Source organism: Pan troglodytes, chromosome 3 (genome assembly GCF_028858775.2).
Source record: "Pan troglodytes isolate AG18354 chromosome 3, NHGRI_mPanTro3-v2.0_pri, whole genome shotgun sequence".
Classification (NCBI taxonomy): Eukaryota; Metazoa; Chordata; class Mammalia; order Primates; family Hominidae; genus Pan; species Pan troglodytes.
In genome coordinates this window covers 122,492,802-122,508,018 of record NC_072401.2, presented here as the reverse complement: position 1 = coordinate 122,508,018, position 15,217 = coordinate 122,492,802, and positions in this window count along the sequence as shown.

The window sequence follows — 15,217 nt, the reverse complement described above, 5'->3', positions numbered from 1 at the left end:
ATCCCACAGATCAGGAGGGCACAGATAAACTGCACAGACAGGTAGCACATAGCTCCACATCACTCCTGCACCTGTGGTCCCATGATTGCCTAGATTGTCAGTTACTGAGAGAGGTGTGTTAGGGTCTTCCACTATGCCTTATATTGGCTTATTTCTCCTTTTAAAGATACCAGCTTTTGCTAGCATGTTAAGGCTATGTTATCAGGTACATGTACACATAGGATTCTCAGATCTTCCTTTATGATTGGCCATTTTATCATTATGAATTGTTCTTTCTTATCTTTTAGCAATGGGGAAGTTTTCAAAGAGTGCATTATCAAAAGTCCTCTAAATGTATTGAATAAATTGTTGAAAACTATGTGTTCTGTTGTTCATAATAGAAACAATAATTCAACGATAGGAAAAAATTCTGAGTGCCTGCCAGTAGAGGAGTAACCAAATAAATGATATTACATTCTCATATGATCTATATTTTCAAAGAATGTTTATCGCCACATGTGGCAGGTGAAGTCATGCTAATAAAATGTGAAAACTACACATTCAGAAAGTTACCCCTAATGCTTAACCTGGCCTACTCCATATAGTCTGCAAAAATAAAATTCCTTTATTTATCACTCCATAAAGAGTTATTTTTACATTCTCAGCTTGCCGAAGTAGGCTTATGATGATTTTCTGCTTTACTGCCCTGAAGTTTAACCTGAAGCCGTTTAATTCAATTATCTGTAAGACTAGCATGCTCTTTAAATACAATATTTAAAAAGTTATTGCTATTAGTAGAGTAAAAAAAGCAGTTCACCTACTTTTCAAATGCCATATTTGTAGGTTTTATGGAGAGTACAGGAGTCCTTCACATGTTAAAAAACAAACACCATACCCATCCATTAAGAAGTGTAAACTGACAGTATGTTGTTCTCATTGACTTATTCAACAGATATTTTTTGGAGCTCCTGCTCTGTGTCAGATCTAGCCAGTCTCCTTCCATCTCAAGATCAAGAAAATCCTTTCTATTCTGAACTAGAACAGATTGAAAAGGGTTGGCTGGCAAAAGTCATATAAAACAGGTGATTCATAGCTTTAAAAACAGACATGGATTTCCTGGCTTAAATCTCAGGCCCCTTTCTGCCTTTGTTCACAGAAATTTTTGTTTTCTAGAACTGAGATTATGATGTATCTAAAAAAGAAAAAAAATAAAAGCAAATGAAATAAGATGACAAAAAATGACCCTATTTGAATCATTAGAATTACCAGAGCACAGAAGTAAATGAATTCCCGTGTTCTGAGTCTCATGGCTTCTGTCACTATGCCAGAATCCTTGGCTGCTGCCGTGTTTACAAAACTATTAAGAAAACTTATATATAAATAAACTATTTTTAAAATTAATTTTTAACGAACTGGCAAAGGTGATTTTTTAATGAAGGAGTTTCAAGGAAAAGGAACATCTGAGAAGCACCCAGTTATATCTCTTGTCTGTAGGGAGGAGGCGTTTCAAGTGTAACAGATGTTCTCTAAACTCCAACAGCCTGAGTGGCTCAAAAATAATTAAGGAATGATTTCTTACTTAAAATAGCAGACTATGTAAACATATTTATTTCTCCTCCCTACTGAGATCCTATCAAAATGATATTAAAGGAACAGCAAATGTACAGATCCACAAACATGATGAAAAAGAGAGGCTAGCCACAGTGGATACAAATTTTCAATAAATATCCTGATAAAACCTAGATGTTGATTAAAGCATTGAAATCATGAAAAAAAAAGAGAGAAAGTCACAGGCTCTGCCCACAGCAGACCACAGCAGTGGAAGAATTAATGATATGTCTCCAGAAGAGTTAGACATCACGGTCTATTCCATCTTCTGCCATAAATTGAATGGCTACCAGGAAGGTGTTTATTCCTCAGTGCTTAACATTCCCACCCCAAACATACACATGCATTTCTTCTTGAAGGAAATTAAAGGAGTCTGGGGAGATATTGGCAGACACCTCAGTGTTCTAGAATACTGTAGTGCCCAAGTGTGATGATCAGATTCACAATAAACCTAAGTCAAAGCCAGCCATTTGCCACCCTCAACCTATGTACAGAGTTTTTGGTCAGCTTCACATTTCTGCACTCTTAAAGGATCATTGATATTTTAGAAAACCCTGAAAAACGGAAGAAAAAAACTAAGATGAAGAGATAGAAAACTAACTAGAATAATCAAATAATTCAAGGTGACAAAAAATTTGAAAGGAATTGTTTTGTATTCTTATAGAGATTTAATAAGAAATTCCCTTTATAAAACCATAAATAAAGCATGCTACAAAAAGGAAGAATTGGATTAATAAGGCTTTTGGAAATTGAAAATAGATTGTTGAAATTAAAAATAGATTATTTACTCATCCTTATGGCCCGTATGTTTAATAGAAGCCTTCACAAAACTTTCTTCAAAAATGTTTTCTAATGTATGCTTACATGACAAACCTCTTGAGGCTATGTTTATCATTCAGGGTGCTGTCCAGAAACAGACGACACGTTCAAACTGAGTAATTTGAAGAGAGATAAATAAAGGGACTCCTTACAAAGGCTTGAGCAGGATACAGAAAAACAAAAGGATTAGTGTACCTAGCTGCTAATAACAACAAAGCACCCTTTCCACCCCTGGGTCTGAAGGGGAGGCAAGAAGATGGAAAAGAAAGAAAAGGAAGAGGAGGAAGAGAAAAAAAAATGAGAGGGACAGGGAGAGAGAGAGAGAATTGTGTGGAAAGAACTGCCTGTAAGTGCTATTGTCCTGGGTAGAAAAATGCCACCAACCTTTGCTACCCCTCATGGAGAGTCTCATAAACATTAATATGCTGACCTAACTCCTTCCTCCCTCTGATCTGCTAGCAGTCTTCATTCCTCAAGCACAATCAAAAGACAAAGGTGCTCCTTGATTCAGACACGGAGCACAGTGGTGCAGAAAGGGTGGGCAAACAGAAAATATCCAGTGCTTGTGTGCCTGAACGTATGTTAATCATGGTTAGTTATGCCCTCATATTTCCATGGTGCTTTAGTTGCATATAAAAGTATAAGTTTTCAGCCTGGGAGACAGAGCTAGACTCTGTCTTAAAAAAGAAAAAGTATAAGTTTTAAGTTTATTTCCTTCAAAACATCTAAATCTGTGATGTTTTGTCTTTTTGATACCAACATGTCTATTTAGAGTTCTGATGTCAGTCTGAGATATCTTCTTTCTCTTTGATATCTTTTTTTTTTAATTATACTTTAAGTTCTAGGGTACATGTGCACAACGTGCAGGTTTGTTACATATGTATACGTGTGCCATGTTGGTGTGCTGCACCCATTAACTCGTCATTTAACATTAGGTATATCTCCTAATGCTATCCCTCCCCCAGCCCCCCACCCCACAACAGGCCCTGGTGTGTGATGTTCCCCTTCCTGTGTCCATGTGTTCTCATTGTTCAATTCCCACCTATGAGTGAGAACATGCGGTGTTAGGTTTTTTGTCCTTGCGATAGTTTGCTGAGAATGATGGTTTCCAACTTCATCCATGTCCCTACAAAGGACATGAACTCATCATTTTTTATGGCTGCATAGTATTCCATGGTGTATATGTGCCACATTTTCTTCATCCGGTCTATCATTGTTGGACATCTGGGTTGGTTCCAAGTCTTTGCTATTGTGAATAGTGCCACAATAAACACACATGTACCTGTGTCTTTATAGCAGCATGATTTATAATCCTTTGAGTATATACCCAGTAATGGGATGGCTGGGTCAAATGGTATTTCTAGTTCTATATCCCTGAGGAATCGCAACACTGACTTCCACAATGGTTGAACTAGTTTGCAGTCCCACCAACAGTGTAAAAGTCTTCCTATTTCTCCACATCCTCTCTTTGATATCTTTTAAAACTTGCTGTTTGTCTTAGATTCCATATTTTTTCTGATTTATTTATTTTTAATTGATAAATAATAATTGTGTATATTTATGGGGTAAAATGTACACTTTGTAGAAAGATTAAAGCTGATTAACATATCCATCACCTCACCAATTTATTTTTTGTGGTAAGAATGTTAAAAATCTATTTTTAAAACAAATTTGAAATACTGCAGTCCTCCCTTATCCATGGGGGATACATCCCAAGGCCCCCAGTGGATTCCTAAAACCGCAGATAGTACCAAACCCTATATATATATATCATGCTTTTTCTTACATATATATATCTATGATGAAGTTTAATTTATAAATTAAGCAGAGTAAGAGATTAACAACTATTAATAAAATAAAACAATTATAAATAAATGTATACATACATTTAAATAGAACAATTTCCAACTTATGAATTCTTTTCATCTGGTAGTTTTCTTTAATATTTTCAGACCACAGTAATTGAAACTGGAAAGCAAAACAACAGACAAGGGGGGATTACTGTATTCAGTACATTATTATTAACTGTCGTCACCATGCAGTGCAATAGATCATAAAAACTTATTCCTTTTGTGTAACTGAGATTTTCTATCCTTTGATTAACATTTTCCTTTCCGCATCATTCTCCCTCTTCACCAGCCTTTGGTAACCCCCTTTCGCTCTCTGTTTCTATGACATCAACTTTTTAGATTCCACATATAAGTAAAATCATGCAGTATTAATCTTTCTGTGCCTGGCTTATTTCACTCAGCATAATGTTCTCCAGTCCCATCTCTGTTGTTGTGAGTGACAAATTGTCCTTTTTAAAGGTTGTATAGCATTCCATTGCACATATACACACCATTTTTATTTTATCCATTTCTCCGTTGATAGACACTTAGGTTGCTTCCATATCTTGACTATTGTGAATATAATGCTGAAATGAATTTGGAAGTGCAGATGTCTCATCCACATACTGGACATATTCCATTCCCAGTAGTGAGATTGCTGGATTATATGGTAGTTCTTTTAATTTTCTTAGGACCCTCCATACTATTTTCCAAAATGGCTATACTAATTTACACTCCCACCAACAGTGTACAAGGGTTCCCTTTTCTCCACATCCTCACCAATACTTTTGTCTTTTGATAATAGCCATTCTGACATTCTCACTCTAGTTTTCATTTGCATTTCCCTGATGATTAAAGATGTTGAGAATTTTTAAATATATCTGCTGACCATTTGTATACTATCTTTTGAAAAATGTCTGTTCAGATTCTTTGACCATTTTTAATCCAGTTATTTGTTTTCTTACTATTGAGTTTTATCCAATATATATTTGTTTCTAGCCTCTTATCAAATGTATGGTTTATAAATGTATTCTCCCAATCTGTGGGTTGTCTCTTCACTGTTAATTGTTTCCTTTACTCTGCAGAAGCTTCTTAGCTTGATGCAGTCCCATTTGTCTATATTTGCTTTTGCTGCCTGTGCTTTTAGAGTCCTATCCAAGGAATCATTGCCTCTTCAGCAGAGCTAAGCCCAGGAAAAAAAAGAAAAAGAAAAAAGAAATATTGCCCAAACCAATACCATGGAGCTTTTCCCCTGTTTTCTTCTAGTAGCTTTACAGTTTCATGTCTTACACTGAAGTCTTTTATCCATTTTGAGTTGATTTATGTATACAGTGTGAGATAAGGGACCAATTTCATTCTTCTGCATGTGGATATTCAGTTTTTCCAACACCATTTATTAAAGAGATTGTCTTTTCCTTATCATGTGTTCTTGGCACATTTGTTGAAAATCAATTGACAGTAAATATGTCAATTATCTGTGCTTTCTATCCTATTACATTGGTCGATGTTTTTATTTTTATGCCAGTACCATGCTGTTTTGATTACGGTAGTTTATTATATACTTTGAAATTAGGGAGTGTGATGCCTGCAGCTTTGTTCTTTTTGCTTAAGATTACTTTGGGTATTCTGAGTCTTTTCTGAGTCCATACAAATTTTAGGATTGTGTTTTGTATTTCTGTGGAAAATGACATTGGCTTTTTGAAAGAAATTGTATTGAATCTTCAGATTCTATAAAATCTTACTAACGTGTTTAGGTGTTGTTGATCTTTTTGCTCCTTTGGTACTCTGTAAGAACTCTTAGTCTGAGATTTCTGATTTTTATTTTTGGAAAGTTTTTACCATTTATTCAAATATTTTCTTCCCTCTAATTATTTTATTTTTCTTTCTGGAATTTTTATTAAACAGGCTTGATATTTCTCTCCATTTTACTTAGTTTTTCATTTTTTAAAACTTTTTTAATGTTTTTGTGGGAAAGTTTCTTTTTTTATTTTATTACATTTTTGTTTTATTTTGTGTTTGCATGTATGTGTATAGATACATGAAATCAAAAAAGCTGGAGAATTTTAATTTTCTCTCTTCTGGGAGAATTTTGAAATATAATATTCTTGCTCAGTAATTTGTTTATTTTGTATCCACTCTGTCTTTTCATCCCAATTCATAATAGTTTCATTTCAGATTTTGTATTATTTATATAAAAACCATTCAATTTTTTGATATAACTTCCATTTCCTCTTCATGTCACCAGAATCCTCCTTAAAATTTCTTGGAGGATATTTATTATGTTTCTTTTAAAATTTTATAAGATAATTAACACTAGGAAGCAAAGGATAAGTGTAAATAAGAGTTATAAATATTTCCATGAATACTTAGAGAAGATCCTGGAACAGTCAAGAAGACAATAAGGAAATGGTAAATTCGAAGGATTTAGACCAGTAGTGGAGTTGGAATGATCTGGAGAAGAAAGAACATTCCCGGTAAGGAGAATAGTGTAAAAAAGATTTCTGGAGGTAGTAGGGAGTATTTTATAGAAATTCAAATAAGAATGTTTTAAGCAACATCATCTACTGTGAGTAAGGATAGTATTTAGAAAGCTAGCTTGTGTAGAAATGGTCCACAACAGTCAACTATGGGAAATGTGTAAATAAAGGATGATTGAGAGAGTTTCTGAATGGACAGTTGGGCCAGATTAAAGTAAGATTTCACAAGTTAGTGGTCAACCAAGGTATGTGATCTTAATAACATTTTCTAACAATACCAAAGAGTAAATGGGCTTGTCTGGGAAATATAGTCAGCAGAGAAGGTGAACACAAAAAGAACACTGAAATAAGAGGTGCTGTCCAGAAAATGTGACAGTTGTCCTGTTTTTAATAATAAGAAAATGATGAGAAAACAGGAGGAGATAGTGGGGAAGATGAGAACGAATCTGGACAGGAATGAGTAAATATGATGGGTTAATCTATGTTGTAAGGCACAGATAATAGGGCTGGACACAGTAGGAGGTAAGTATGAGATGTAGCACAGAACACATTGGTAGACGTTTGCAAATAGAGGAGATTAAGGGGCATCTGATATAACTGTCCCAGTTGAAAATTTGGTGTGGCTGGGCCTCTAGACACCACCTTACCCTCATCACCCCTGACAGAGGAGAGGAAGATGTTTTTTACTCTTGGGACTCCGGGCCTTGCTGGTAATAAGGTCCTCTGAGAATGTAAACTCACTGGGGCTTTCAAAATACAGGAGGAGAAATGTTAGATCCTAAGATTGCTCAAGAACTGATTAAAGCTTTGTGTTTCCATGGCTATAGATAGCATCCTTGTCCTCAGTACATCTTTCATAAATACATGACTATGTCAAAAGAGGGGTAGGGTAAAAATATATAGCTGAATCACTTCAAGATGTTACTATTTATTGGAGAGAAAAAAGCAAGTAAAAATACATATTTTTATGTTTCCTACGTCATATTCCTATGTGAAGGACACAACAATATTGCCTGCATTTCTTCCTGAAGAGCTTGGCCTGAATTGACTTCTCACCAAAGTCCTAAGGCTCTTTTTACTGATTAGTCCTGCTCTGTCTTCTGTTGTCTTAGACCTTGATAGTTTTTGTGTCCTCCTACAGCATGTGTATATACAGACAGATTTCTGTTAAAATGAGTGGTGGATGGGTTACTGACCTTTATGTTGCCTACTCTGGATACCAGAATCTGAATAACAATAAATATATGAATATATGAATATATGTGGTAGCATTTTTTAGAAATTCATCATATTTTCATTCGTCAATGGTAACCTTATCCATTGTGGGTAAAGAAACAAGATTCTGTGCTGTGCATTGTTGCTGCTGGTTCATTGTCTTGTCCACTGAAGCTTCCTATTCTGATTCTGAGGCCCTTATTAGTAGGTCTTGGGCTTTGTTTTATCTTTTTTATTCTAAATATTGAGTTCTATATTTTAATACCTTGTCTTAACACTGCCACCTGGACCACTGAAGGCTATTGGATATGCTACAGTTCATTTCTCTTATCTGACTGCACTATTTCTGCAAGCTTTTCTGTAGATATCAGACCTTTAATGCCTTTCAGCAATAATTAAAAGGCATTAAAGGTCTGTAGTGGGCAATTGTGGTTTGTTGTTTTGTTACATACTGATAATGTCTATGCTTTTTACGGTAAAAAATTTCCTTCTGAATATCACCCCTTCCCCAACTTAGACCATAGTGTTTGACTAGAAGTGTCCCTGCTCCCAGCTCCAGGAATCTTCCATGATTAGTGTAAGCCATAGTGATTAGTCTAAGGTTAAATACAAGGCCCAATTCTGACCAACGAAAATTAGTCTCAGGATGTTTTTGCCACCTTTGGGATACAAATTTTTCACCTTCCTTCTGGACTCTAGGTAAGTACTGATGCAGCCATCTTATGAATACTGTCAACTGGTGACAACAGTAAGGCTTCTGCTGACAAAGGGAGGCACAGGAGGGAGAAAAAGCAAGCTGGTCCTAGATCAAGGTTCACTACAGGAGCACTGAAATTCCCAAGAGATCCCAAAAAGCCAACTGACTATATTGGTAAAAGCATTAAATATTTTCTTTACCAAATGGCTTAGGAAAATGCTATTTAATTATTTTATGCTCAGTATTGAGTTAGTTGCATTTATGTCTTATCTTGACAACTAATCTTTGAGGGAAAACAGTATAAGTTTATTCATATATACCTGTGTGAGACAGAGATACAAAAAAGCACAGTGCTTTGTACAACATAGTGGTACAACATTTGTTGACTTAAATTGACATGTATCCTAATTTTTTCCACAAGGGTCACTGAGTTTATCCTTATTCTGTATTTATAAATAATGTGAGTCATATAGCTCAGTGGAAATACAGCAGCTCTAAAGTCCACGCAATACTTACTAAAGCTTTGTTAAAGAATGTTGTGTAGGAAAACAAGATTGTACATATATATAAACTGTGATCTTGAATCATTGCTTTTGAGAGCTTTATAATAAGTTCTCAACTTGTCTAACATTTTATATCTCTTTATCATGAAATTCTTGAAAATTCGGATGGAAGGCCCCATTAATGAAACATTTGCAGTAGTGAGAGTGGGAAAATGGAATAGAAGATTAACAAAAGGTCTGGGTTAGAGTATGAACACTATTGTCCAACACGGAGTGTGGGAAGCACTGAACAATGAAGAAGCCCTGATTAATTAACTGGTTATCACCAAGGCTTTATCCAGGGATGATAATTATTTGGGCACTTATTCCAAGAAGGCAGAACTTGCTAATCTGGTATGAACACTATTGTCCAACATGGAGTGTGGGAAGCACTGAAGAATGAAGAAGCCCTGATTAATTAACTGGTTATCACCAAGGCTTTATCCAGGGATGATAATTACGTGGGCACTTATTCCAAGAAGGTAGAACTTGCTAATCTGGGTGGAGGGATGTTCACAATGGCCTGGAATACTTTCCCTGTGCCCCTCCCATTCCCTGTTTAGTTAGTCATTCATGGAGTAGTGGATATAACACTGGCTAAGGTCATATCCTCAGTTCATGTTCCCACCTCTGCCGCTTGTTTGCTGAATTGGCTAGGGCAAGTCACTTCATCTATTTGAATCTTATATTTTTTCTGTATAGAATGAGGTTATAATATAAAGGCTCAATAAGACGGTGGTGGTTAAATGTTTAAAACCTAAAACTTAAAAAAGTAAAGCATACTATATTACTTTATTTGACTTTAATTAAATTTAAAAATTAATAAAAGTAAATCTAACCATCAAGTGCCCATTGTGCTAGGCTGGTGGGAAGTTTTTAAACATGGAATCACTCGTTACTCCTACTGCCAATATCTATTTATTTATATCTTGCTGTTATGAAAATTTATACCTTGTATAGGTTTAATTAAATGTCTTCTTAATTAGAACTAGATTTTCCCAGGAACATCAAAAATTTTTTAAAAGACAAGTTAGACACACAATTATATAAAGATAAAAGACACAAATTACAAACTTTCTTTTGACTGAAAGAATTGAAAGTTGGGCTACATTTTTGTAGATTTTTAAGAATTCTTTAGAACTTCCTATATATAATATCATGCCATCTGTGGATAGTTTTACTTCTTCCTTTCCAATCTGGATGGCTTTTACTTATTTTTCTTGCCTAATTGCCCTGGCTAGACCTCTAGCACAATGTTGAATAGAAGTGGTAAAAATGAACAACTTGTCTTGTTTTTGACCTTGCAGGAAAGCTTTTCAGTCTTTTATCACTAAGTGTCATATTTGCTGTGGGTTTTTCATAAATGTCTTTTATCAAATTGGATACATTCCCTTATATTTCTATAATATCTATTGAGATGTTCATGTGTTTTTTGTCCTTTATTTGATTAATATGTATTACATTGGTTAAGTTTCATGTGTTGTACAAATTTTGCATTCCTGGGATAAATCCCACTTGGTCTTGTTATACAATCCTTGTATGCTGCTGGATTCAGTTTTCTGGTATTGTGTTGAAGATGTTTGCATCTGTATTCATGAGGAATATTGGTCTGTAGTTTCCTTTTTTGTGACATTTTTGTCTGGTTTTGATGCAAGAGTAATACTGGCCTCATAAATTGCATTATTTAGTAGTATTCACCCATGATGCCATCTGGGCCTGAGCTTTTTTTTTGTGGAACTTTTTTGATTACTAATTCAGTTTATTCAATAATTATATATCTATTCAGAATTTTTATTTCTTCTTGAGCTAGTTTCAGTAGTTTGTGTCTTTCTAGGAATTTGTTAATTCCATCTAAGTCATCTGATTTGTTGTATGCTATATACAATTATTTATAGTATTCCCTCATTATGCTTTGTTTATTTATTTATCTCTGCAAATTCAGAGTAATGGCCATTCTACTATATAGACATATAAAACTAAATGCAGTAATATTTTCTTCAGTTTCTCAGCAATAGGCAAGAGTCTACTCAGACATTCAAAGCACATGATTGTTGATTTTATATTCGAGCTCTGAAAATGGGATACAATTCTTCCTCAAACACTTTTTCCTCTATCATCCTGCATTAGTTAGGATTCAGTTTGCTCCAACAGGACACATATACCCTTGCCCAGTGTTTTCAAGAAAAACAGAATTTTAAAAACATTATTCCAGCTAGTTAGTATCAAACATTGATGGGTAGGAAATTGAGAGCCAATCCCCACTGCTGGCTCCAGGACCAGATCACTTCTGCCATGATCCATGCCAGGAGAATGGATATCCCATGTTCCACTGTTCAACACTGGAGAATGAGGAAGCCAGCCCTGGGACCTCTGCTACAGCTGTCATGGAAAAGCCAAATGCTTTCCATGACTGTCTTTTTTTTTTTTTTTTTAGATGAATCTCAGTCTGCTGCCTGGGCCGGAGTGCAGTAGGGCAAACTCAGCTCACTGCAACCTCCACCTCCCATTTCAAGCGATTCTCCTGCCTCAGTCTCCCAAGTAGCTGGGATTGCAGGCACCCGCCACCACACTCAGCTAATTTTTGCATTTTCAGTAGAGATGGGGTTTCACCATGTTGGTCAGGCTGGTCTTGAACTTCTGACCTCAAGTGATCCGCCCGCCTAGGTCTCCCAAAGTGCTGAGATTACAGGCATGAGCCACTGTGCCCGGCCTCCATGACTGTCTTTACCGGCAGAATCCAGGTTTTTACCCACCCTAGTTTTATTCATTTCAAGACAATACTGCTGGGGCACACTCAGATTTACTAATTTTAAAATTAGAATTTATTTTAGTCACTATGACTTGAGCCACTTAGAAATATAAACGAACTTTGAGAGTAATTTTCTTTTTAGATGAAAACATCTGACTCTGAGACATTTAAAATATGTTTCTTATTTCTTTCAGCTTTTATGTTTTTAGAGACTTTCTATTATATTCTTCTTCATACAACTCATGTGATATGACTGCTAGTATTTGCATGTTTTGATCTTCGACTTAAAAATCACTTCAACCCTCTCTCTACACCATCACTGCATATTTCTGAGATAAAAAGTACTTATGTTTTCCGAGCATTTGAAAGAACACCTACATTTAAAATGTCTGTAACTATGATGATATTATATTATAAAAATAAATATTTACTTGAAGACAAAAAGAAAAGAAATACACTATACGACGAAGGGGAAAAGAACTATAATCTTTACTCAAATCACTAGGTTAAATAGCCAACTGAGAAACCTGACTGAAGGGTAATTTCAAACAATTGCACATTTTTCTGTTTTGACTTAAATCCATTTGTATTATGGCGTAAAATAAAAAGCTCTTGGGTTTAAAAAAAATACTCTGTGCCGAGACTCCCAGAACACAACTATATAAATCTTTTACTTGTTCTCTTCATTCTACCTGAATACCTACTCTACATTCATTGCCCATTCTTTTCTGGAATATATTTGTCTCTAGCTTAATCCACCTCATTGTGTCCCAGGTTTATCTTAATAAAATCTCTTTGCAGTTTGCATTTTTTATTGCAAACTTTTTATTGGAGTATAACATACGTAGAGAAAAGTGTACAAATTATAAGCATAGAACTGAAAGAATGAAAGGAGTTTTAGCATTTTGTTATACTGATGCCAACGTTGGCTTTATTATATAAACTACATCCCATATTTTCATACTTTATATACCATTGAAAATAATTATTAAATAGCATATATTTAAATGCTTCAAAAGTTGATCATCTTTGAACTTCCAGAGCAGCCAATGACTATATTAGAACCTTTGAAAAATGAGAAAATACCTACCATTTTATTATCTTCAGAGTCACTGGCTGACTGGAGAGGCAATTTTATTCTTAATTTGCAGAGGTGGAGGCTGAAACTTAGGATAATAGAGGTGCAGCATCTAAAGTCAGACCTGTCTCTAAGGCCTGACCTCTTCCCATGCCCATGCATGCTCAGCAGTGGCAGTTGAACATCTTATAAATATTAGCCTTGACTGTGATATAAGAATGACTGAAGTTTGGAAAACCCTGTATGCCAGTGGTTCCCAACATTTTTGGCACCAGGGACTGGTTTCTCGGAAGACAATTTTTCCATTGATGATCAGGTGGTGGTAGGGTGTGGAGGATGGTTTTGGGATGACACTGTTCCATCTCAAATCATCAGGTATTAGTTGGATTCTCATAAGAAGCACGCATCCTAGGTCCCTTGCATGCACAGTTCACAATAGAGTTCGGCCTCCTATGAGAATCTAATGCTGCGGCAGATCTGGCAGGAGGTGGAGCTCAGGCGATAATGCTCGCTTGCCCACTGCTTATCTCCTGCTGTGCAGCTAGGTTCCTAACAGGCCACAGACAGGTACTGGTCCCCAGCCCGGGGGTTGGGGACCCCTGCTGTACGCTACCAGCTGCCCTTGCTAAACCAACCGCCTCTGAAATGAAAGGAGAGTTTAGTGAATTACAGAAAGAACTTTTAGCCTGAAAGCATGTGAGGTCAGTACTGAAGTCTGGCTCTCTACCACTGAGACAGCCAGACTGGAAGCTAAAGACAACATTTCCCAGATGCCTTAAGAGATCTGGTCCACCACAAGGACCTAGCACTGGCTTGAGATCCAGGAGGCACACTCATCACACCTATGTTCTAATACAGGTTAGCTGTCACTTTTTTAATCTTTTAAGAACATAAATGAAACTTACAGAGGAGGAGGCCCATCTTCTGCTGTTTGTGCTGCCTCTGAAGGAAAATGGGCCCAAGGAGGCATTTGGTTTTCTGTGGCAGCTGTAGCAGAGGCCCCCTTGACTCATGCCTCAATTCCATTAGTAATCTATTTCATTAATATGTCATCATGTAGAGTCAGGGTTAGGTTGAAGGCAACAGAATATCCTCTAGTCAGTTCATGTAAAAAGAGGTTAATTAGCAGTTTTGGGGTGACTCATCAGATTTTTAAAAGGGCTGGAGAAGTAGGCTCCGGGCTGAATTTGCAGGAATTACCCTCATGAGATGTAACTGCCCTGATAAGAAGCCACTTCCTCTGCCACAATCTGGAAGATAAGGCATCAAGGAGCTACCACCATAATTGCTGGCCTTAGGACCCTATATAGCTTACCATGACCCATGTGCTACATAAATTGTGATTTGTTAATTCCAAATTTGTTATCCTCTCTAGTTTATTGTTATATCTCTTCTTTTTCACATTTTCAAACAAACTCTTGGAAGTGAAAAATACCAAGCTGCTCTTTAAATGTAAAGATGACATTATTATTCTACCGAATGCATTTGGAAAATAGACTGTAAAGGGCTATACTTCAAAAAATATATGTATTATTCCACTCCCTTCTCCCAAATTTGACCTCCACCTAACCAGGTGTCCTTTTTCCTAACATTGCTCTGTAGATGGCGCTATTGCTGCACAGTGGCAAGTTGGTAGCAAAAGAAACTGACCTTTAAGAGGACTCAGAGAACAGGTTAATTTTAAAGACATCTGGAACTCTGGCACATGGTTGGGTCAGAGCTAAGTATTTTCAAGTTTGGTTTGTTGTTAGATGTTGGTGAGTTGCCTCTAATGTCTGGAAAGCAAAGATTAAAAGATGCTTGGAATTTGCAAGCCACAAGGTTGGTTTGGCCCCAAGACAAAAGGTACAGAGCTTTAAAGTTTAGTGGATGTTCCTGACAGCCCGGTTTATATCTCGTTTTGCTCCTTTTGGGGTTCACCTGGGCTTGTGTAAAAACGTGACACCCTGTTCAAGAGCCTGTCTTAGCCTGTGGGAAGGTGGACTAGAGGAGCTGCCTGAAAGATGAAGTCATGAGAATAAGGGAGGTGTTTTTCATTTCATGCAGACTCATGGTTTTACTTCCTCTTGCCCAGATACCCTCTCTTACCTTGGTAATAAAACTTTGTTTGTGTCTCTTTCTGACTTTTGTTTTGTGCAATAAATCATTTTTCTAAAACTATTCTTTTGGAAGACAAATTAAAGTGAATATGAATGTGAGGAATAATGCACAAATAAAGATAAAT